The following is a 24,191-nucleotide window of genomic DNA, read 5'->3' on the forward strand; positions in this document are numbered from 1 at the left end:
GTTGAATTACACTTGCTCAGAAGACCTAAAGTTCTTCTGCCTGTTACAGGGGCTAGCTGTTGATGGATCAGAACACCTGAATTTTATGCACTACATGTTCACTCTTGAACCAGCAGTGGGGCCTTTACACGGAAAAAAAAATACCGCAGGCATGAGTCGCTAGTATTCGGGCACTTATTTAGCAGTATTGGCGAAAGTCACAATGCGTTTACAGCCTCGTTACAGCGCCCTGTTTTCTTTTGGCATTAGGGTTTATGATAAAGTGAAATTCTCATTCGAAACTGAGGCACCCATCAACTGATGTATCTTGTCACGGACGCCAGTCGTAACGATATGCAGGTAGGGAATAATCAGCGAAGACGTGCATACGGCAACGGCAAAGAAAGCGTGGCAAAACGCCACTTCGGAAAACGGGAGAACGACATTTGTAAAACGTCCAACAGAAACGTCAGATGACACTAACAACCAAAGACAGAAAAAACTAACGACTAAAGTAGTAGTCGTGACTGTCCTACCAGCAACGGCAGATACCGAGCTAGACAAATGAAGCAGCGGGCTCACAGTTTATCTTACCTTGTAGAGCTCTGTGAGTTAGGCATTAGAGACGTATCAGCAGTTACTGCGAGTGCGTCCCGTTGCCGCGGTAATTATTTGGTATCTCCTGCGAAAGAAGGCACAATTGGCCGAACATATTGTGCGTGTATCGTTCCTGCAACAGCAGGCAGGAAGAGAACTAGGCAGTTGTGCTTTCGCTGTTATTCGCGGCTTCCGAAGACCTCCGCCCGTGCGGCTCACTCAACTACTCTACTCTAAAGCAAATAAAAAATTAGTGCCCTTCCACTCTGTGAAGAAGGATAACCTGCGAAGCTGGGCGAAGTCCACGGAGTGCATGCAACAAAACACATATTTATGTGACTTGAAATTGAGGATTTTTCTAGCTAATTAGCGGAATGAAATTTGGAAGAACCCCATGTTTATTATCTCGTCAAACATAGAGCTGTCTGTCTGACTGTAGCGTCGTGGACATCTTACTGTGTCTGTAACACAGTGACCCAACCCACTAGACCCCTGAGAGAACACCGGATAGGTCGTATTGGGCTGGTTGACGTCCACGTTTAAGCCGCCCACCAGCACAACGGACATTCCATAAGTAAGGGCATGAAAGATATAGCTGTGATTGAACGCCCCCTTCCAAACCAGTGCTCGCATAAGCCGGCAACTGGTTATGTGCGCGTGCTTAGAAGTGAAAGAAACCGTCTAAAATGTTGCTCTGAAAGCCCTTTAGGCTGAAAAAGTAATAATCGCCTACGTCGTCGTTCCAAGAGGGAAAGTTTCGGTTCAACCGGGCGGGATTCGCAGCTACTCGACCATCTGGAACCTGAGGCCATAACGGCGGCGTCAGTGCTTTCCGTTGTTTTGTCCCTTATGCGCGCTTCTGTTCGAGCGAAGACTCCTCAAATCACGCTCCGTCCAAACGAACGACATGCGGCCGTTCAACAGTGAGTTAAACGGTCTAAGACCTCAGAATTTATTCTAGCAGACAAACATGTAACCGTCCGGTTCCCTCCCCCGTCGTAGGCATGTTACTCTCTGTGCAACACACCAACCAAGATCCAAACCGCTTTATTACGGAGGGCCGCTTACAAAGCGTATCGAGCGGCCACAAGGCTTCCACGTTTAAATCCACCACCAGCAAAATTGCCATGTCATCGGCAGCGGCATGAAGCCCAGCTGTCCGTGCACGCCCACCTGCTTCCACTCCATCACGTGCAGGCATAAACCGGCAAACTCTGACGGGAGCATACTTAGGCGTGAAATACACCGGGGAAAATGTCGCTCTGAAAGCCTTTCAAGCTGTAGAAAAATTATGAGCTCACGCCGGTGTTCAACTGGGCAAGTTTCTCTTCAACTAATAGGAATTCGCGCCTACTGGGCGAGGTGGCATTTAAGGCGGCAAAGGTGGCGGTGGTTTTCCGTCGTTTTTACGCCCATTAGCGTTTCCCTTGATTCTCCACAGTCATCTGATCATGGCGCCACCGCCGTTTTTGCCGATTGTGAAACTTGTGAAAGAAGCATCTGTGGTGGCAAGGGGAATAACTCTTGTGAAAGAGCGCTCGGTTGTGGTGAGGGGGAGCACCGCAGCGGCGCTGCGTATAGCGGCTTCACCGGAATGCAAACTGAGAAGGGGTGGGGGGTTAGACATCTAGTGCTCCGCAGTAATAGGTTCGGAGTGGGACCGCGGACAAAATCCCCTGTGAAACTGCAGCATAGACTACCCACGGAGGTCACTGGTGGGTACAGTAGTAGCTATTCTAATATTTAAACTTGGTTCCACGCATAACGGAAAGTATGCTTGAGTATATAGCGCATTCATTTGGTTAGTCTATACGGAAGTTTAGATAAGTAGTCATCGCTTTCTGCTTCTCCCCCGCTCCATTAGATTTGGTAGAACTTTATGCAAATTTGATGACAATTTCTCTGTTCTCTGGTACTGACATTCGTCGTTATTCCTCTGTGGATAGAACGAAGCATTCCTGAAGTTGTTTCTGATGCTGAAGTGTCTTGCATGAACACATAAATTGCATTCAGATAATGAAGTATGGTACAAAATCAAGCAATTACAGTCGGTGAACGACTTCCCACCATCATACTATACACCAATCCATTCCAATCATCAATTCCTTTATTAAATAAATATTTGTGTCGAAGGCCGTTGTTTGGATATCTCCATGCAATGTGATTCTTTGAAAAGTGAGTCATCCTCATCGCGCTTTCTTTGACCCGGTGGAGGCAATGGATATGAGCAATTAAGACCAGCCGAACGCCGTTTGTTGGTGCAAGTTTCGACGTTGTTTTCCGTTTTTAGTTATTCGCTTGAAGGCTTCCAAAGTTGCAAATGTTTAAAAAATTTCCGCAAAAAACGGGGACATGTATGAAATAAGGACCGGCACACACAGCGCTGTGTGCGTCTCTTCTCACGCCATCCATGTCCGCGTTTCTTTGCGCACTTTTTTGAATCTATGAAGTACCGACGTGCCGAGAATGCTACCCTTATAAAAGTTTGCGTCATTCCTAAAAACGTGAAGCTTCTGTATAACAGTTCTCACCACATCATATAAGTACCAACTTTGCAGCCTCTCAAATATAACTGTTTTGTACGCGTCCCTGCAACACTTGAGATCAATGTTGGGAAAATAACAAGGACCCACATATGGTGGACTTGATCATTTCACAACGAGCCCTTTTAGTTTCGGTGTCCCTATTGAGCACACGTGCATGTAAGAAATGCTTGTCCGTGGTCAATCTAAGCAGTCTTGAAAGAAATATGAAGGCACTGCCTCCTTTTTCGCATTATTACACAGAAGAGTTTTACTCCCAGTTTTTTTATGGATCCCGGCATGTGTTCTTCTATAAAGATAGAGGGTGGGAGGCTGGTAACCGAGCCAGAAAACGTCCAGGAGCAGAAATCTTGGCCGGAAGAGGTTGCGGGATGGCAGCGGACAGTGTGCGGCACAGAGTGGAGAGAGTGTGGAGTCGGAGCTCGATGCTGTATTCAGCCGTACATAGGGGAGAGGTATGGCAGTAGCAGAAATGCGGAGGAGGGGGGGAGGATTATGGCATTGAACGCGACACAGCCACTCCCGCCGGAAATCATGTGCGCGACCGAGTCAAATGATAGGCTGGCTTTCTCTTTCGATGCCTTCATTTTAGTGCCGTTACTGTTACAGCTTTTCTTATCAACACGCATCGGCGTCACTAATAAATACTTTTTTTACGGACAGCCCTCGTACAGTTTCTCCTCTTCGTGTACGTTACTTTTTTTGCCCCCTCTTCATTTTCGTGTGTGGTAGGTAGTGTTACAAATTGCACACCCCAGTAGCATCCCCTTCGATGTCATTCAAAGGTGCATTTTTGGGCTGATTCCGTCTGTAGCAGTCACCTAGAAGTTTTCCAGGAAAACTAGAAGCTTTGCCGTGCATATTTGGTGTCTCGAAAGCTGATTCAATTCCCACATAATAAAGTACGCTCTCCGCCTCAATCTGCAGGTTAAGCACTTATCTGACTGCAGGCTATTACATAGCTGGTCGCTGTGTTTAGTTGCCGTATTATACATTTTTTATTTCGAAAACATTAGCCAGACGGACTTCTGGGCAGCTTACATAAATGTAAATGAGCCATAATGCACGCACATAGGGGCCACAGATTTAACATGGGAGGGTGGTCCACAGGGCGCCTCAGATGCAAGGCCTGCTGTCTGGGCATTCGGATGTGCCGACCTAGAGCAATTCTAAATGAGAAAGAGAGGCTTAGAGAGAGAGGGAGAGGGGAGAGGGAGCGGGAGACGGATGAAATACAAGGGTCGATTCAAGGTTATCAATAAATCATTGCGAATGGGCTCAGTGTTGGGCTGCAGGGCTCTGGTGTTGCGGTGTACACATATGGAGCCAGGAAAAGGGGTAAAAGGCCTTTAAATATGCGAGTACACGGCACCGGGAAGAATGCTGGAATGATCAGGCCGGGCTGTTCCGGCGGCAACAAAATTGCAAGTTCTCCACGTGTGGCTGGCGCAGGCTCATTCGACCGAAGTACGAAAGTCGCGGTCACCTAACTGGGTTTGGCAGCGAAGCCCAGCTCCACCCCTTACTCTGGTTCTGTTCTGTTTCGCTCTCAAAGAAAATACGGTATCTTAGGGCGAGGCGCGGGTGGTTGCACGATGCCTCACCTTATGTAGGGTGTACGTTGTCCACTATAGGCCCGCACATTTTTTTGTGCGCGCGTGAGCGTGTGCCTGTGCCTGCGTGCATGTCATCCTTAAAACCAACTTAGCAAACTTCAGGACGTCAAAGCGAGTACCAGGAACTAAATTTGCCTTCCCTGTTTCTCCGCACAACTTAGAATTAAACGACATGGTCATTTAAGCTTTTTCTTAACGTGTCAAAAAGAGCTAGCATCACATCTAGTTGAACTGCGACGAGATATGTGTCAGTTGCCAGCTATGTTGACTCCCTCCAATGGGAACTGGAATTGGCCATGCGCCTCTGACGACGTCTATCACCATCACTAAGCAATCCCTCTGAGTGGGTATGTGTGAAATTTTCGGCGGGTATTTTGACGTCGATACCAAATGGAAAGTACTTCATTGTAGTGACATGCTAAAGGCAGCTGCCTTCACAAGTTAATCTACCTAATTGGGTTTGTTGTTAGCCCTATATTCAGGTGTAACGTTAGGTCACCTCAGTATTGATCCTAACATCATCCCCAGCAACGTCAGACTTATTACACATCAAGGAGTCGGTACCGATGAGCCACCTTAAATGTCAAAGCGTAACGTGGGGCTTAGAGTGCTACGTGCCGCCGCTTTCCTAATGAGGCGGTCAGAACGCCGGATATTTTTGTTGGAGACCACATACACCGTCCGCAGCCACATGATGCGATGAACCAATGTACGCGTACGGCCTACAAAGCCCCCATTCGAAGCCAGTGGGGGGCTTTGGTTGGACCATGCCCACATTCTTTCCGAATGTCAATGTTGACTTGTTGTTTCTGGTTGCACACCGCGAAACGAAATTCTGATGACACGTTCACTGAGATACAACGACGCCCGCTCTTTTTACCAAATGACTCCAGAAAGGCGCGAGTTAAGCTAGCGTTCTAAAAGAAACATTTGTTCTACTTCGTGTCCAGACGCCTTTGTGACAGGCGTGCACACGTGCTCATTTAGACCTACCGGGAACGGGCATATAAGTTAACACGGATGCGGATTCGGGTTGCGCTGTAGAGGGCTGGATGAAATATCCTACACTGAAGTAACTCTAAAAAGAAATGTTGCAGGTTCGCCATACCTTCATTAAACTATTTCGTCCGGTAGCCTTAATACCCGCAGTGAAAGCAGTAAACTTTTGTAGTAACTAAATTTAATTATTATAAATAGCACTTTGTTCGAAGCGTTTCATGGCCCCAATGCAGATATTTGAAAAAATTCCCTCCACATTTAACGAAGTATCGCCTATAATGAAGCCACCTTCTCATCCTAAGGACGTCGTTATAACGAGGGTTTGCTGCACATACGAGTCATAATGCCAACCCACGCCCCTTCTTGGTTTCTTATAGCCCACCTCTTTGGCCCTGTCTTCTATTTGTCACTATAAAATGCACCGAACGGATACCGCTCAGCTCTTTTCAGCACGGTTAATTGACGCTGAAAGGAGCTGAAGCGTTATAAACGTCTGCATTAAGCTCTGAATTAAAGAAAATATTTTCGCAACCCAAAGGTTTTCTTTCTTTATGGCCCCTTCTACAACGGTCGTTACGGCATTTGCGCTTATAACACTCTCTTATTTTGTAAGCGGAAAACGTTTTTACCCACAAAACAACAGAAAAACAAAGGATGTGAAATCGTTGAGAAAGAAAACAACATGTGAAGAAAAACTAGAAAAAATTATTCTGAAAAAGCCTGTAAGATACACCCGGTTGTTTCAAAAGGAATTTACGTAACAGTAAGTGCGCAAAAAGCTTCATCTGAATGAATTGACGCTCATCTCTCGAAAACGCAATTACAATGTGAGCGAGGTGGACTCTAAGACGCCCGATGCTCGGTTTACAGATTTTTATTGGCGGCTGAGAAAATGGGCTATGATTCGCAGTCTCGGTGTCGCAAAATATTTTCCGTAACCGCAAGAAACAAAAAGCAAAGAATTGTTAAGGAACGGTTTTCAGGCAGTGAACGTTAGACAAACACGTACAACAGAAGAATCCCTCTAGTGTGCGTCATCTGAAAATATGCTGAGAAGAAATATTAAGATGCCTCGAATAGCAAGAACGAAAAACAGCAGAAAACGTTTCCGTCCACAATACAGTAGCGTTACCGCAATGCTTTTAGGGCATCGTGAAGGGCATCAAATTATTTCCTGGAAAGGCGCAGAAAGATATCACTTGCCTCAAAAATTGGGAGGAACTGGTGATTGGTGAAGAGCTTTTATATCGGGCTTCCATTACATATACGCTTTTCCACTTACGTCGAACCTTATGTTTTTCCGCACAAAATTCAGGCCAAGGATGCCTTATTGGCGGTAATTCTAGAGTTCTCTCGCCAAATCACAAAAATTCAGGACATCTCGCATAACCCTGGCATTCAATCGAAACCTGTGTTTACGAAGAAGATAGCTGCATAAGTTTTACATTTTAACATGTTCGGGTGCAAGTTTTTCGGCCTTCGTATAGAAGGCTTCACGTCAAGAGATTTAACCTTAGGCTGTTGAGCCCAACGACGACGGTTCGTTACCATCCGTGGTGGCCTTTCTTCCTGCGGAGGCAAAAAACAAAATGCTCGTATGCAGAGATATCTTGGCACGTTCAAAATATTCAGGGAGGAGTCAAAATTATTCCGAAGCTCTTCACTATGGCGCGCCTGGTAGCACAGGTGAATCGTCCACTCGTCCGACCCCAAAAATTCAATTTCTTAAAATCTTTAGTTTTGACTTCAAACTGTGCCTCCGCGAGCCCGAGCAAAATTGAAAAAAAAAAAGCTCGCACACCTTTTAATAGTACTTCTCAACGAAAGATAGGTATTTAAAGTTTAACAGGTTAAAGTGATTCGGGCAATGTGCTAAACACAGCAGAGCATATGGCCAACTCACTTCATTCACTTTCAACAAATTGCAGACTAATCTAAATTTGCTTCCAAATTTTCTAATTGGCAGGACTGTATATTTACTTATGAAGGCCAAAGCGGATCTTAAAAATAGGGTCCTAACATATTATAACGGAAAGCTTACATACAGCGACCGCATACTTCTTAGCGATTGCCATAAACCACGGAGCCAATTGGCAGTCGTTTCTGCATACGAGTTTTTGGTACAAGATATACAAGTCGTTTTTTGATACATGGTTGTACCGTGCCTACCAGTGTATATGGCTCATTACAGTGCGTGTTCGATAATAAATGCACACTCCCATGGCGCCGTCTTTTGCGTGCGAATGAGTCGCGTGCACGCACGCTTTAATCTTACTCCCACGCCGACGATAACCCTTCACTGACTGTTTCTGCTTATGGTGGGAAAGGACGCGCTCTAGCAGAAAGAGGCACTCCTGTAGCGGCAGTTTCAAAGAGTTTGGAGCTGCTGGCTATGCCACCCAAATAGGTTTAGGCTCATTAGCGCGGGAAATTTATGAGCGTTGCTTTCAATACCGCAAGGGATGTTGAGTAATAAACGAGCATTTTTCTCCCAGGTTATCATCTACTTTTCCGCACGCAAAAACTTGTTTGCGGCTGCAGTTTCCTTTTCTATAATTAACTCACTCGAACGCCAACTTCATACCAAGTTGATGTTTGGTGCCTCTTCCAATTAGTGGCCCCTTTTGGTATGAACTATCGTAAAACATAAGCTTTCAATTTTTCCTCACACAAAACTGGAAGGTGTGCGGTACCGATCTAGGTAGATTACGATAGTTTGAAGTTAACCGCGGGGCATAGAGGCCCTTCTCAATATTAAAGATAACGCTCGCGAGATGCGGAAGTAGGTAATAAATTTCATGTTTGGGTGGTCATCTAAAGCGGGAATGAAGCGTATATAAACGGAAAATGGGCAGTTTATAATATATAAATGACGACAACTTCCTTAATGTGGTCCTGGGTGATGCATTTTCAAATACTACTTTTGTGACATTTGGACCTATCGAGCAAGTGCCCTAGTAAGTTCAGTTGCGGTAAATCGGTGACAACTAAAATTTTGCTTTTAGCGGTTACCTGGAGTATGAAAAGGGGAAGTGCTTGGAAATCTGTTTCAAGACTGGAAAACCCCACTGCTTTACAAAACTTCTATGCTTTGTGTTAAACCCGGCTCCCCCAGCTTGAGTTAAGGGTTTCCCAATGTAAACTTGACAGCTTCAATCTGTTGTAGCATATTTCTTCCCTAGGCTCAAAAGCAAAACATACCTTGCACGCCCCTGTAAAGCGTGCTCTGCCTTTTGTTGTTGCGGATAAGGAAGAAGCTAACCCGCCAACCTGAAGGGGGAAGTTTTGGAACGGTGGCTTTTAAGGAGAAACGTCGCATGAAAAATTCAGCCCAGTTTGCGTGCTCGAATACGTGACAGAATTCGCTCCGCGGTTTTGCGAAAAAATTTTCCGCAAAATTTGAATGAATAGATCAGCGCATGCGCATTGATCGACGCGTCGTTCTGTTTTGCGCGGCTGGCATCGTGACTGGGAAGGGCCTGATTTTGTGGAGAAAACTGGACTGCGCTTTGTGACTGCGATGAACGTAATGCGTCGTTCGGTGTTTGCTAAAGTGCGCCTGATCTCCACCTTGTCAACGTCAATGGCATGCCGGCATGTGGTACTTTTGCGAAGGAAAAGTTTAGCTCTCACCCTAAATGCAGCCGCATGGAACAAAATAAAGCCGAAGAGCTTTCTCAGAAACTTTTCGGTTGGATCAAGACGAATATTTTTTTTTTACTTTTAGAAGTTTCTAAGAAGGCTGTAATGGAGGCATTTCCCTTTGCACGAAATCACTCCACTCAGGGTTTTTCCGGTACTGATCGATTAACGGTGGCATTTTCCGGCTGCTTAGAAAAAAAAGGTATGTCACTTATCGTTAACTGAACCGCCCAAAAAAACTATTATCAGTAAATTGTTGTTGGAACCATCTTTCGGTAAGGGCATAACAACAGTGTATACACTGTCGTTCGTTAAGTAATGCGCTTCAAACAAAAACGATTGAACGAAGAGGGTTGTCTTCTCATGAACTAGTTTAAACGGGATAATAAAAAGACCACGATATTTTATTCTTGGGCTAGAAAATATTGCCGAATTGCGAGAATTTCAGATACACTTCTGTATTTTTACGCATCTAATGCTCCCAGCGAATTGCGCAATTATGCCATCTTTGGAAGAGTAAACTCATGAGGACATCTCCTAATGATCGCCGAGTACGGAAAGAGCTACAACAAAATATTGAAGAAATATAAACAACCCTTTTCTCTCGGCCGCCGCTCTTGCTACTTCAGCAAAGCAGCCCGTGTTAACTCCGCTTTTGTTTCGCAAACATATTTCGCATCTTGTATGTGTGGGGCTGGAAAATAGATAAACGTTGTAAGCTGAAACTTCGATTCAAAATGCAAATTTCTCAGCGCAAAAAGAGCTCGCGTGCATATGGCTGCTGGTAGGTAACACAGTGTAAGCCAAGATTCCGCGGGCATTTATCCTTCCAGTGGAAAACGTTTCTCTGCTATACGCATTTAAACACGCGCTTCAAGGCTTGCACAAAGTACTACGTTTAATTTTGTAGGTATGCGCTGGCCATCAGTAATAGCGAAACGAGTTTGCTTCGTCCGAAAGTATCTATCGCGCCGGCAAATTTCAGACGCTCACCACCGAAATGTTAACACTACAATATTTTTTGTGCGTAATGTGGTTAACTTTCCATACTACATCCACCAGTTCCACAGCAAAGCTGGTAAAGATACATTAATAAAAAATTTTCATTTCGTTGTTGTCTTCGTCGTCGTCAAGGGAATTAGTTTGGCAACCAAGCCTAATTTTCTGCAAAAGGCGTAAGAGGAAGGCAAGCAATCTTCCGGGCATAGCAAAATGCGCATAGACGCCCCAGCACTCAGATAATGATTCTTTTTTGTGCCGACGCATTGAACTGAAACGTGGATAGCTGACGTCATACCACTAACCAGTCTAAAATGACAGCAGAAATATCGCAGAAACCTAACAACAATTCCTGTCGTACGACAAAAATGTTTGTTGTGACAACAGGAGCCCTGTTGTTACGACAAAGCCACCTGTTGTTGCGACACAGGTTTATGTCGTAACGCCAAAGTTGATTTTCTCAACGACAGATATTCCCGTAGTCACAACAGAACTGCCCGTTGCCTCCACAGACACCATGCTGTCGTGACCTAGCCAGCTGTTAGGTTCACAACGCAAGAATACGGCAAACGACAGAACGTTTTTCTTATCGTCATTTTCGGCGAGGTATGAGCAACATTCTTAGACATTAAAGGTGCATATAACAACTCAAGCACCGGATTTCGGTATAGAGTACTGAAACTCAAGAACAGTCAACCCAGATACTAGGGTGCGCTTGACAGGTGCAGATCAACCCTGAAAGGTGATTGAAACAAAGATTCTATTAGAACCCGATCCAGTTCACGCTTGAACCCAATCCCGTTCAGAATAACCAGAAAGAATGCCTGTCACTCGGCCATGAAGGTAAAACAGTAAAACACCATATTTTGACACGCTATACGCGGTAGGCGAACGACTTGGTCTATTAGGTGATAACCAAGAAGACAGATATACAACGTCGGCTCCACAGGGCCGAGCGCACACCTGTGGCGCAACAACACTTGCGTGGATAGAATGAAAGAATATCGGCCACAAAATGCACCTATGAACGTTCAAGTCCAACGACAGGATAATAATAGTCAATGCAGGTACAGGCCAAGCAGTCAACTTCGATGAGAGGCTTGGCGGTATTGGTACTGGTTACAACAAAACAGCCACTCATCTCATACCATGGTTGTTTACTAGGCTATTAGCTTTACCATGCGTCAATGGTCCAGTGGGCACGGGTTTGTTCGTGGCCTGGTAATGGCAACGTCGAAAGCTCACTAATATAGTTGTGAGCGGGAGACGAAGCTAGAATGCAGCTTTCTCGCTTGGCTTCCCTAGTATAAAAGAAAAAAATGCGGTTTCGAAGAAATCTCCGCAGAATTTTTCCAACATGTTGCTGTTCTTCAAGCGTGGTGAAACAGTTTTCGGCGCCTTTGGAGACTAGCTGCTCAAACGTTGTAGGTGTTTTGCTTGGAGGAGACTCCTTGAGACTTTGTAAACCGTTATAGGACTCGGCATGCGGACAGAGCATGCTGACATGCCCATGTCAGCATGAAAGCGCCGTCCAACCACCCTCTTTATCACTAGGGAGGCTGACGTTAGACATCCTACGAAATACTTATGTATAGCTTTTTAACAAATTACGCAACGCGTAATAGAAATTTAGCCGCCCTAAGAGAACAAAGAAACGCCGATGTATGTAAATTGTAAAACATAGTCTTAGGGCAACCAAAACTGCCGCGAAAAAGCAATGAGGCTTGGAATTTAGTGAAAAGCTTGAAGATTTTGGTTTATTTGCAGTTGCTGGTGTGTACTACTCAGCTTAGTTTTTTCTCACTCCTGAACGTCATTTCGGTGAGTACAATAAATTTATTTCGAGGACACGTATAAAGCCTGTTGTTAGCTTTGGTTTCCCGAATCCCAACCGGATGCGAAGAAAGCACAGTAAACCAGAGACCTAAATGTCAAAGCAATGATCGCTAGATCTCACTAAAAATATTTTGCGTGACCTTGGCACAGAATCTTTCTGTGCATTGTTCACTGCGGAACATATTTTTCCGTAACAGCGAGATCAACTTCGGCTGGCTGTACGTAAAACGTTACGACTCATTCTCTTTAAACAAGCCTTGCGGACTGTAGCAGTTGGCTGAGCAGGTCAGGCTTCTGCCGCAGTTCTTATTCCGTTAATGTAGGCCAAAACAGCGGAAGACTCTAAAGTTGAATAGCGGCGTTGTGTGTCGTGTGCTTGACGAGCTTGCCAAGTTGCGCTGGCAGGATAGAATTACCGTATTTACCCGATTCTAACGCGCCCCCGATTCTAACGCGCACCTGCTTTTCCTGGCAAAAAAAAAACGAAAAAACTTGCACCTCCGATTGTAACGCGCACGGGACTTTGTGACCCAGACAAGCGAATGCGAGAGAAACCGGCGTTTTATTTCCCGAAGTAATCTCACTCATCTCACTCCCCGTCGCTTTCCGCTGACCACAACATCTCGGCCTCGGTGCCTTCAAGCGCGTTCGCGATGCCACACTTCTGAACGAACGTTCAACCATGGTCTATGGAATCGTGGACGACGCATCGCACGCCCATCCCGAGAGCTTCTCCAGAGGTGCACGCTTCAGCCGACCGCTTGTATTGAACGCGTGGGAGCCGCTGCTGCCATTGCTGTTATCAAGCGCGCAAGTGAAACGATTTGACGATTTGTGGGAACTCCGATAGAAAAGCCTAGGCTTGCTGCGGCCGAAAAATCGTTGCTAAAAGCTTTGGCGCCATCCTGAGATGGCGATGGCGATGGCTATGGGTGGGACGAAATCCCCGCAGCTACGCCAGTTTCGGTTTTGTATCCGATTCTAACGCGCATGCGATTTTTCGGCCTATTTTTTCGGAAAAAAAGTGCGCGTTAGAATCGGGTGATTACGGTATGCAATATATGAGTACGAACGAAAACAAATCGGTGGATGTGAGTGGTGTTGTGCGATTAGGAAGGTAACACTAGTAACATTTGATTCAGTGAGACTCCAAAAACAGCGAAGAGGCGAAAAACAGCACAAGCGTTCTACAAGGGGGGGCGACAGATCAATAAAGATGTTTCAGGATGTGCCGATGCATTATCAGAACATTGTTATTCAGCAAGCCATGCTACGACAATACGTGTTCCATCGCCAGCAAATAAATGAGGGCAGGACGATGAAGTGACATTTTCCGACCTTTCCCCGCTATATTTTTCCCCTTACCTCGAACACTCCAATTATCTGTTACTGTGTCACTTGTCTCTAAGAAAGATCTCTTCGTTCATTAGGCGCAGAACGTGGATAAGAGTCCAGAAGTACGTTGCCCTATAGTTCGGGAATATGCGACAGAAAAAAGGTACTTTACGGACCTTCATGACAGAAGGCGGCCAAATAATTGCGAAAACACGTCCTCCATTGACCCAAAACACTCCAATCCGACATGACCACTTGTGAAGGTTGCAGCAGAGAGAGATGATTGTAACAGCCTACGCTTAGTCAGTATCCCAATAACTTCAAGGAATACAAATTTTCGCAGAAAACACAATAGATCTCAAAATTTAGAAAAGGAAATACAGAGCATTTTTTTAAGGACCAAACATTGATGGTTCAGTGTGCCACCTTATCAAGGAGTGCAGAGCACTAAAAGACAACTACAACATCCAGGTATGCATCGACTGCGTGCCGGGACACGCGGGTAGCCCCGGAAACGAGGTTGTTCACGCGATGGCGAGCGCGCAAACCTCTACGCTCCACTCGCTTCCCGAATCCCCGGTGCCACCACTGATTGACGTCGACCCGGCCAGCCTCGTCGAACAAGAGAGAAAACGAAGGAAGACAAACCTGAGAGACATGACTCCCCAAAATGAGCACCCTCTTCCGAAGGGCTTACCCAGAGGGGCTCAAGTTCTGACATACAAGGCCCGAACAGGGGCCGCGCTTACTGAGGATGTGCTGCACAAGTGGCGCTCCTACGTTAAAGTGGCGGCACGTAGTAATCCAGACAGACGCAACGGCTCCGCCACTCTCATCGACCCACCGTACCCCTGCCCGTACTGCAAGGACTCCACAGTCAAGCAGGACATTCCACACCTCCTATGGGACTGTGGGGGCCTCCGTGAACTCCGAGCCCGACACGCCCAACAGGTGCCATCATACGAAGAGTGGACTACGCCAATGAATCCTGGTCATGCCAAGGAGAGATTGCTGTCCCTTTGGGAGTTCACCAAAGAGTCAGGCGTAGCCCGAAGAATTTAGGGCCTACAGGAGCCCTTCACCTCCTTTCAAACAGCCCCCCCCCCCTTCTTAGGCCACTGGCCACCCCTTTTCTTAAGGGGACACGCGGGTCGAAAAATGGCCATTTTTTTTCGAAATATGTTGTTTTTTTTTTGAAATACGAACGAGAACTTAGTGAAAATCGTGTCTGAATGACTCGCGGTGAGCCTAGAAATCACACAATCAAGCCGAATTTCGGCCGTCTTGGGGAGTTTTTGCTGCACGGCCGCGCGACTGGCCGCCATTTCAGTCACTTGAGAGAGGTAGACAAAGCCTTCTTCTCTCAATCAAACCGCTCGCCAGCTTCGTATCTCCGCGTAAAAAATAAAAAAAAATATTATTTCTTCCCGCTTGTTTTGGGAGCTCCCACTGGGTATTTAAATCACGTGACGCGAAATCGGGACCGCCATTGGCTCTCGCCGCTTGTGAGCCGCCATCTCCCGTGTCGTTCCGTTCGCTACTTCGCGCAATCTTTTCTATCGTGTGTTGTTAATCATGAACGGTGAGAAGAAGCATGACTTTTATCGGCGCAAGTCCCGGACATCACGCCCGTACAAGGGAAAGAGGAAGCGGCGCGGCCTTGTGACGATTACCGCCAACGCCGGCACGACCGGCACGGCGAGGCCTAACGGCGACCCGCCTTCAAGCGTTGCGAGCGCGGCTCAACGAGCGAGGCTGGTTTTATCAGTGACACTATCAGCTTTGTAAGCGCATCGGAGAAGAAGTTTCAGCCTTCCAAGTCGGGGAGACAGTCGGCAACGGGTATGGTGGAAGCGCAGTTATCTCCGAAGTGGACGGTCTGAGTGACCTTGTGAGCGGCGCCTTGTGATGTACGGGAAATACGAACTCGTCGTAGTTGAGGTCGCAAACAAGCGGAAGAGCCTCGCATTGGTACTGGAACTCATTTGCAAAAATGTGGAGTGCCCTGCAGGAGTGGTTTCTTCTATCTACCCGTCGCAGCGTGCTGCCGCCATCGGCCGCGGAGGCCGCAACCCGGAACTCTGCAGGGGAAGTCCCCGTGATAGTTTCGCCATCAATGTGAAAGCGGTGCTCGCTGCACGCGCGGTTGGCATCGGACACGATCAGCTGTGCAGGTTTTGTGCTATTCTTGGTCTACCAAAACCACTGCACCAAAAGACGTTCCACAACGTTGCCAAGAAAGTAAAGTTTATGCCGCGGCCACAGAAGTCGTCTTTGACAACCATGCTGAAGCAAGGCAAGTAACTGTGTTGCAAACTGGTCAGACTGATTTCAGTGTGATGTTTTATTGTACTTGGCAGAAACGAGGACACAAAAGCCAGAACTGTGTTGGCACTGCCATTTCTCTCGGCACTGTCTCTGCCTGGATTTTGAGGTGCTGTCAAACTACTGTCAAGATTGCAGCCACCCCCAAAAGCTTGATTAGCAAGAGGAGGAAGTATGGCAAGCCTTTCATGCCCCTGTGTGTGAAAAAAATGTCGACTACTCATCCATGGAGACAAGCAGCACTGAATATGGCACAAGACGGTATCGTACAACCTGCAGTTCACTGTAGTGGAGACTGCCACTGCTCTCACAGTGTTGTGGTTCAACAGGGGCCACACTAGCTTTGAGCAAGTTCTTCAAGAACTGGGAATCTTCACTTCAGAAGAACTGGATAGACTAAGCTGTGCAAGTGACCAGTGGAGGATCAGGCAGATGTCTGCCAGGCTGACTGCTGCGGCTAGGTCCCATCGCCACCGCCTGGTGAAATGGGCCTGTACCGAGGACTCCACCCGCAAGAACCGTGAGGGTGCAACTTATGCAGCAGGAGCGTTCTCGTTTTAGTACCTCAATGTGGACATTTCAGACTATATCCCCACCACGTTTCATGTTGGTTGAGCAAGAATTTCTGAATCTGCCAAAGAAATAAACTTTCAATTGCGTTTTTCTCAGTTTGATGTTTCTGTCCGTTTTCTGAGTTTGTGCACACTTATTTTCCCTCTTAAAGTTGTTGTATCACGATGAAATTTTGAACAGATGTTCATTATAACACGTAGAGTGCACAAATTTTGTTCATTATGCAATTTGTGTCCTTAGATATTTCTGACGGTCATAAAACAAAAATATACAGAACAAGAAAAGGAACACTACCAGTCTTTGTTTTTTCGTGGTGAGGAAAATGAATACGAGGCTTTTTCAGGTAAATTTGCGCACTCTGAAGATCCTAAGAAACCACCTAGGCTATCTTAAAAGTTTCAGGAAAAAATTGTACTATAAAAGAAAGTCTTCACAAAAAAGCCATTTTTCTGCAAGCCCATGCTGCATAACATTTTATCCGGAGCAGCTATCCAACATCTGACTGCATATATGACCAGAGGAGCTCAATCTCTACAAGATGTGAAAATTTCAGCCTCCTAACTTTATTATTAAAAAAAAAGTTGTTTGGAGGAGCATGTCTCTTAATGAAGATTTATACATACATAATATATATATATATATATATATATATATATATATATATATATATATATATATATATATATATATATATATATATATATATTAAAGTAGAGAGAGTCAGGAAGAAAAATTAATGAAATGTGAATGCTTAGCTGGCTAGCAGGAAAACCGGCGTCGGCCTGTCGCCGCAACATAAGAGTGAAGGGCGGACACAACATCCCTGTGGCAGACCCCTAGGGCGGAAGCCGTCTGGCCTGCGAGCGCAGGACCCACACATTTACGTCGTCGTCTTCGAACAACTGGCTGGCCAAGAAGCCCGGAACGTATCCCTCACCTGGGATTGTACGCTGCACGGCGATCATTCACGCACACACCGCAAGCAGGGGATCGCGGCTTGACAAATATCCACGTGACAATATCATATAATAGCTTTGACGGCGTTGCATTTAGGTCCGGTAACAAACTTCCGCTTGTTTCTCAAATTCGCGTTACGTGGTTCTGGCTCATTTCGAAAAAAAGAACGCCTCATACGTACTCCAGCTTAGGCGCTTGACTGTGCTTGTGTGTTCGCTTACCCGTTCTCTCTCTGTTCACGCCATTGTATGAGACTTCAGCCTTTCATTTCGCTGTTTATTTTATTTTCTTTTAATTCGAAGCCTTGCTCTGTAGCACATTGTAGTGGAGACAAGTGGGGCGAAATCCACTGGAACAAATCTCAGCAACGAATGATTAGTGGCTGCAATGAAAACAGCTTGCGTTTGTAGCCGGGTGGTCGTCATGTCAAACAGTCAAACAGTCGCTGTCGGAGGCGCTTGCGACCAGGGCAGGTACACAGAAGATGTCGGATATCTGCGGTCGATGCCGCTGCAGAACAATACGGGCAGTTCCATGTTCGAAGGTGTACTAGCTCCCACATGATCCATTTTGAGTGGAATCCTGCACTCACACCTCCTCACTAGGTCTCCAAGACACGTGTTTAGCAGGTGCGGGGAGGGCCTATCCGTAGTTCACATACTCCTTCAATGCAAGGCACTCGACACAACACGACACAAACACTCTCATCAACTCCACAGACAACACATTCCACTACACCCATCGTTGCTTTTGGTTGACGATGACATGGTTTCTGTGAAACGCGTATTTGAGTATTTTTCAGATGCTAAGTTTTTAAACCTCATTTTCTGTCATGCATAATAAAAACTGGCCTTATACACCAGCCATCACCATCGCCTTTAATTGATTTTAGTATTTGTCTGACTTATACGTTTTAATTCCTACCTTTTTGTTTGGCGCTCTTTGCCCTAGCTGGCCTTGCGCCAAAAAAATCTAACCATCATCATCATCATCAATTATCATCATCATAAACAATCTAGCTCCCGCAGCTAGTACACTGAAGTCATTGATTGATTGATTGATTGATTGATTGATTGATTGATTGATTGATTGATTGATTGATTGATATACAGCGATACCAAAGCAGGTCACTTTACAATGCCGCATCACGGAAATGGAACTGTGCGTGAAAAAGTGAAAGCAAAAGAAAATGGAACTAATTACAGCATCGTAAACACAACACAGCCCGCACTACAACCACAACGAAACGTATACGCGCACAATCCCGGGCACTTAAAAGGATTGAACAGCGCTTTGTCTGGCTTTGTCTGGTTTTTGCGATGACATAAATATTCGCAAAGCCATCGTTTCCGCGCTGTCTATTCGCACTGCATTCTAATAACAAAGTGCGATCTACAATTAATTGACTGTCGTATATATACAAGAGAATGAACTACAACCTAAACATGGAGTGGGACCAAAGTAACCGCGGTCGACCGTTTTTTTTTTTTTTGCAGGCAAGGCATAAACAGACATTCTCAAAAACTATTTTGTTATTTTTTCCATTGCAAATTCTTCAAGCCTCGTTATTCAAGACCCCGAGAACACCCCATGTCAAGATCCACGAAGTTTTGCGTGACGGGACAAAGCGGTGAACATCGAATGAGTTGTTCGGCAGCCCCTTCTCAAATTTGAAGATGGAAATATGTAACTCTAATAAGGCAGACACAGTGACACACCTCGAGAGGCTTTACCCTAATAATGGTCTGCGTACATGCCTCAGCCTTCATTAAGGGATCATCGTTTGCTGGTACAGTGAGAGGCTGGGTGTCCGCCCTTAGGTGTTCTTCGGCTGCAGGAAACACTTCGAATATACCCGTAACACCGGCTGCATGCAAAAACCAATTTCCTGGGCCGTATTGTACTCACCTACAGGGCACAAACTTGGGGGCTCACTAAGAAGGTTCGACTTGGGGACGACTAAGCGAGCAATGGAGCGGAAGTTGATAGGTGTATCATTGAGGGACAAGAATCTGGGAGTGGAGCGGGACAGGGAACAAACGCGTGTTAAGGACATATTATTATATATATAGAAGAAGAAATGGACGGGGGCAGAGCATGTAATGCGAAGGCAACACAACCGTTGGTCATTAAGGGTAACAGAGTGGATCCCTAGACAAGGCAAGCGTTGCAGGGGGCGGCAGAAAGTTAGATGGGCAGACGAGATCAAGAAGTTTGCGGGGATAAATTGGTCGGAGTTAGCACAGGGCCGGGATAATAGACCCTTTGCAAAATGGCCAAATCGTTGGCGGAAAAGCAGCAAGCCACTCTGGCAACACTGTGCACCCGCTGCGCCACCATTAGAAAGGAAGCGAAAAGGCTGCGAGCACAGAGTTTCTATGGAGTAGCTACCGTCCACCGTCCACGTAATTGATGATGGTTTGATTTTATTGGCGCAAGGCCGACATGGGCAAAGAGCGCCAAACACAAAGTGATTTGATGAGGAGAGAACACGAAATAAAATCAGTTAAAAACTATGAGCACGGCTGGTGTAAAGGGCCAGGGTGAAGGACAAGAGTGGTTAAAAGATAAATAAGGTGGCTGGGGTATAGGACCAGGGGAAAAGCTATGGGTGGTATGAGATGAGTTGTAAGAAGTGAACTTCTGATAGGAACTTAAAGGTAAGCTGAACAGAAAACATGGCATCATCTCCTAAGAAGTATGATGGGTGTGGTGGAATATGTCGTGTGTGTAGTTGAGGGAAGTGTTTGCGTCGTGTAGTGTCGAGTGCCTTACATTGTATGAGGATAGGATGTGCATCACGGATAGGGCCTCTCCGCACCTGCTGCACAGAGGTCTTGGAGATCCAGTGAGAAGGTGCGAGTGTGTTGCATGAGTGTTCCCTATCCGTAATCTAGCCAAGGCGACTTCAGTGTACCTATTGCGTGTGTCGGTGGTGTATGGTCCCAAGTGTGGTTTTATTACGTGTAACTTGTCTGTTTGTTCGCTCCAGTGCGTTTGCCATGTTTTGCGAAGTTGTTGTCTGATGTGTGGTTTCACGTCGGTGTAGGGTAATGTGGTTATGTCTACTGTATTCAAGAGTGTAGCAGCAGCAGCCATTCGATCCGCTGCTTCGTTCCCGGCTATACCACAGTGGCCAGGGACCCAGCAAAGGACTAGTTCAAATTTGTGGACATACACAGACATAATACCCTTGACCATTAGATTTACAACGTGATTTTTTGAAGACTTTGTTGACGACAACGCCCGCACGACACTGAGGGAGTCTGTATATATAATGGATTGTGGGATGTGACTTTGAAGGATATAATTAACAACAAGAAGTACGCCATAAGCCTCTGCCGTAAAGATAATGGTATTACTATTAAGAGTTATAGTGACATTAAGGCCGGGCCCATGCGCCGCGCAGGACACAGAGGTGGCAGTTTTAGAGGCGTCCGTATAAAATTCAGAAAATTGATACTTCTGCTGCAAATACAAGAAGTGCTGCAGAATTGCACATGTGGGAGCTCGGTTTTTATCTACATGTGTGAAAGATGTGTCGCATAAGACAGGGCGGAGATGCCATGGTGCTATAAAATCTGTTTGAGAACTTTGTATGGTGTCTAAAAAGGAGACAGAAAGCTCTGACGCTTCCTCTCTAACTCTGTAAGAGAAGGGCGCAGAGAACGATGGTCGGTTTAGGAGTAGTGCTATCATAGACGTATCATAAAAAGCTGATTTAAAAGGATGGTGTGGCATACATGAAATTTTAAAAGCAAAAAGGAGATCTGTGTATGCTCGCTGACGTTGTAGGTTCCACTTATTACACTCCACATAGAGGCTTTCGACCGGGCTAGTCCGGAAAGCACCACATGCCAGCCGGAGCCCCAGATGAAGCACTGGGTCCAGCATTTTGAGAGATGTCTTACTTGCTCACCCATAAACAACACTTCCATAGTCCAATCGTGAACCTATCAGGCTAGTAAAAACACGTAAAAGAAGTTGTTTGTCAGCACCATATGAAGAGTGGGAGAGAACCTTGAGTATATTCATGGCCTTTAAGCATTTATGTTTAAGTTGTTTTATATGTGGAATGAACGAGAGCTTTTCGTCAAGGACTACACCTAAAAACTTGTGTTCATTTCTGACTGGAATTGAGACACCATTGAGTTTGATGTCTGGATCCGGCCGAATGCCACGCCTTTTCGAAAACAAAACACAAGTACACTTGACTGGATTAAATTTAAAACCGTTGCTATCTGCCCAGCCAGCTACCTTGTTAACACCAAGCTGGACTTGGCGCTCGCAGATAGACAGGTTACAAGACTTAAAGGATAATTGCACGTCGTCTACATAGATTGAGCAGGAAATGGTTGGTGGCAGAGCCTTCCGAAGAGAGTTCATTTTTACAATAAACAAAGTGCAACTCAAAACTCCACCTTGCGGAACACCGTTTTCCTGCACATGAACTCTAGAGAGTGCAGTTCCAACTCGCACGCGAAACGTTCTTTCAGAGAGGTAACTGGCAAGCGTCTTCCACATGTTACCCGACATACCAAAGGACTTCAAATCGCTGAGGATGCCGTACCGCCAAGCAGTGTCGTACGCCTTTTCAAGATCAAAGAATACTGTCATACAGTACTGCTTATGGAAGAAAGCATGTTTAATACATGACTCTAACGCAACGAGTTGATCGTTCGTAGATCGCCCCGCCCTAAAGCCCGCCTGGCAGCTCTCGAGAACACCGTTGTACTCTAAGAAGTACACGAGTCTCCTGTTTATCATCTTTTCGAAGAGCTTACACAGGCAGCTTGTCAGGGCAATGGGACGATAACTGGCGGGAGAGTAAGGGTCCTTCCCTTCCTTTAGGAAAGCCACTACTATGGCCTCCCTCCAAGAGGGAGGAATGTGCCCCGAAAGCCATATGTTGTTGTATAGATGTAGGAGTGTTTCAAAAGTGTCTGGGTGTAGGTGTTGTATCATTGTGTATGTGATTTTGTCTGCACCTGGAGCTGAAGGCTTACATGTGCTCAGAGCAACCTTCAGCTCATGAATTGAAAAAGGAGAATTGTAAGAAGTGGGCGACTTGTTGTTATCACGCAGGGACTTCTTTTCTACAGATGTTTTGTGTTTCATGAAAGTGTTTCTGAGACGTTGATCGGCACAGTGCACGCCACTGTTGGGGCGAACGTGCTGCGAACTTTGATGCGGGCAGCGCCTCATTCGATCATTTTCTGATGGCACGCCACCTTACTCTTTCCCTCTTCCCTTATCACCATGCTCTAAGAAAGAAAATGCTTAAAATCGCGGAAACGCTGTCCACGCATATCCTCTTAGAAACAGAGATTTTTGATTTACGAAGATGCCGAGATCGGACTGCACAAGTTCCTGTTAAATTGGCGAGTGGCATTTCTGCTACCCACGTAGGTAGATTCACCTTTACCAAAACGCTAACCAAGAAAGTAAACATTTATGCATGCATGTACGCAAAAATAACAAAATGCGTGGGTAAAATACAACATAAACACAAAGGAAAAATTAGGTCAGGACTGTAGCGCCACTCTTACCTACCTTCTTTCATCGGCGTTCAGTGTGAGAACGCTGGTTCAAGCCGGCGGCCGCGTCATTTGTTGCGGCTGTTTGCGCCATATATATATAGAGTTTCATATTCTATTGCAGCATCCTCCACAACACCGCGTAAGGATTATCTGGGCTCACGCCCATGCGGACGTGCCTGGCAACAAGGCTGCCCACCAGCATGCCCGAGATCTGACACACCAGGCTATTCAGGAGTTGTCCTTCTTCAGGAGTTGCCCCTCTTGTCCTTAAAAGAAATCATGCAGCACTACCGCCGGCAGCGAACAATGTACCCTCATCCACGCAAAAACATCACAAAAGAACAACAACGCCCCATTCGAGGCATCCAAACCAATACCTTTCCCCACCCAACTAGAGCCCATATTCTGGCCCCCACCCTGTACTCCTCGCAATGCCACTTCTGCGAGGTTCCGGGCACCCTCTACCATATTATGTGCGCCTGTGATACCCCAATCTATGCCCCTGCACTTTCCTTCCACTGATCACTGGGAGAGAGCAGTGTCTAAATCGGACCCTGACGATCAGCTTTGGCTGGGGAAGAGAGCCCAAAAAGCCGGACGGTCTCAAGGGGTCCTGGATTAAGGACTCGAGGTTAACTGCTTCATAGGCGTATTCATAATTTTTAGTTTTTGTTTCACAGGGTCGTTTATTCCTCCTCGTCCTCTATTCCACCTGTGAGCTTTGGAACAGCGCCTTGGCCAGCTCCAGCATCGAGGATCAGCGTCAGCTGGTGGAGAGGGCTGTTGATGCGGCCTGAGCTCAAGGTGTCCTGTACTGAGGAAGCCAGCCCCGAAGACTGGAATTGAATTTTTTCTAAATAAAAAGCTTATTCTCTTTCTTTCAATACCACATCCCTTCGCGTACTACACCAGTTCTCTGCGCTTTAATGCAACGATGCTTCAAGACTATTCTCTCTCTCTCTGTGGCTCCTCTTCCTAAAATGCCACCAGTCCTTCGGGTGTTGTGGCTGAGTGCACTGGTGATACAGGCCATGATGGCAGTGGTAGTGTAGCCACCAGGTGCTCCACCACAACATTCGCGAAAAGTATAGAACGTACCTAACATCATAGGTAAGTATGGAAGCACCGGGCAGTTCTTGGGCTGGTCCTCTGAACTGCTCGCATTGGGGGCAAAAGTCCCACTACGCCACTCTTGGGCAAGTCCTCTGAGCGGTGTCTTGGGCGCAAGTCCTGTTGTTCCGTCCTTGGGC

The sequence above is a fragment of the Haemaphysalis longicornis genome, unplaced genomic scaffold (genome assembly GCF_048455015.1).
Source record: "Haemaphysalis longicornis isolate Haplotype H1 unplaced genomic scaffold, Haemaphysalis longicornis Haplotype H1 scaffold_12, whole genome shotgun sequence".
NCBI classification, from domain to species: domain Eukaryota; kingdom Metazoa; phylum Arthropoda; class Arachnida; order Ixodida; family Ixodidae; genus Haemaphysalis; species Haemaphysalis longicornis.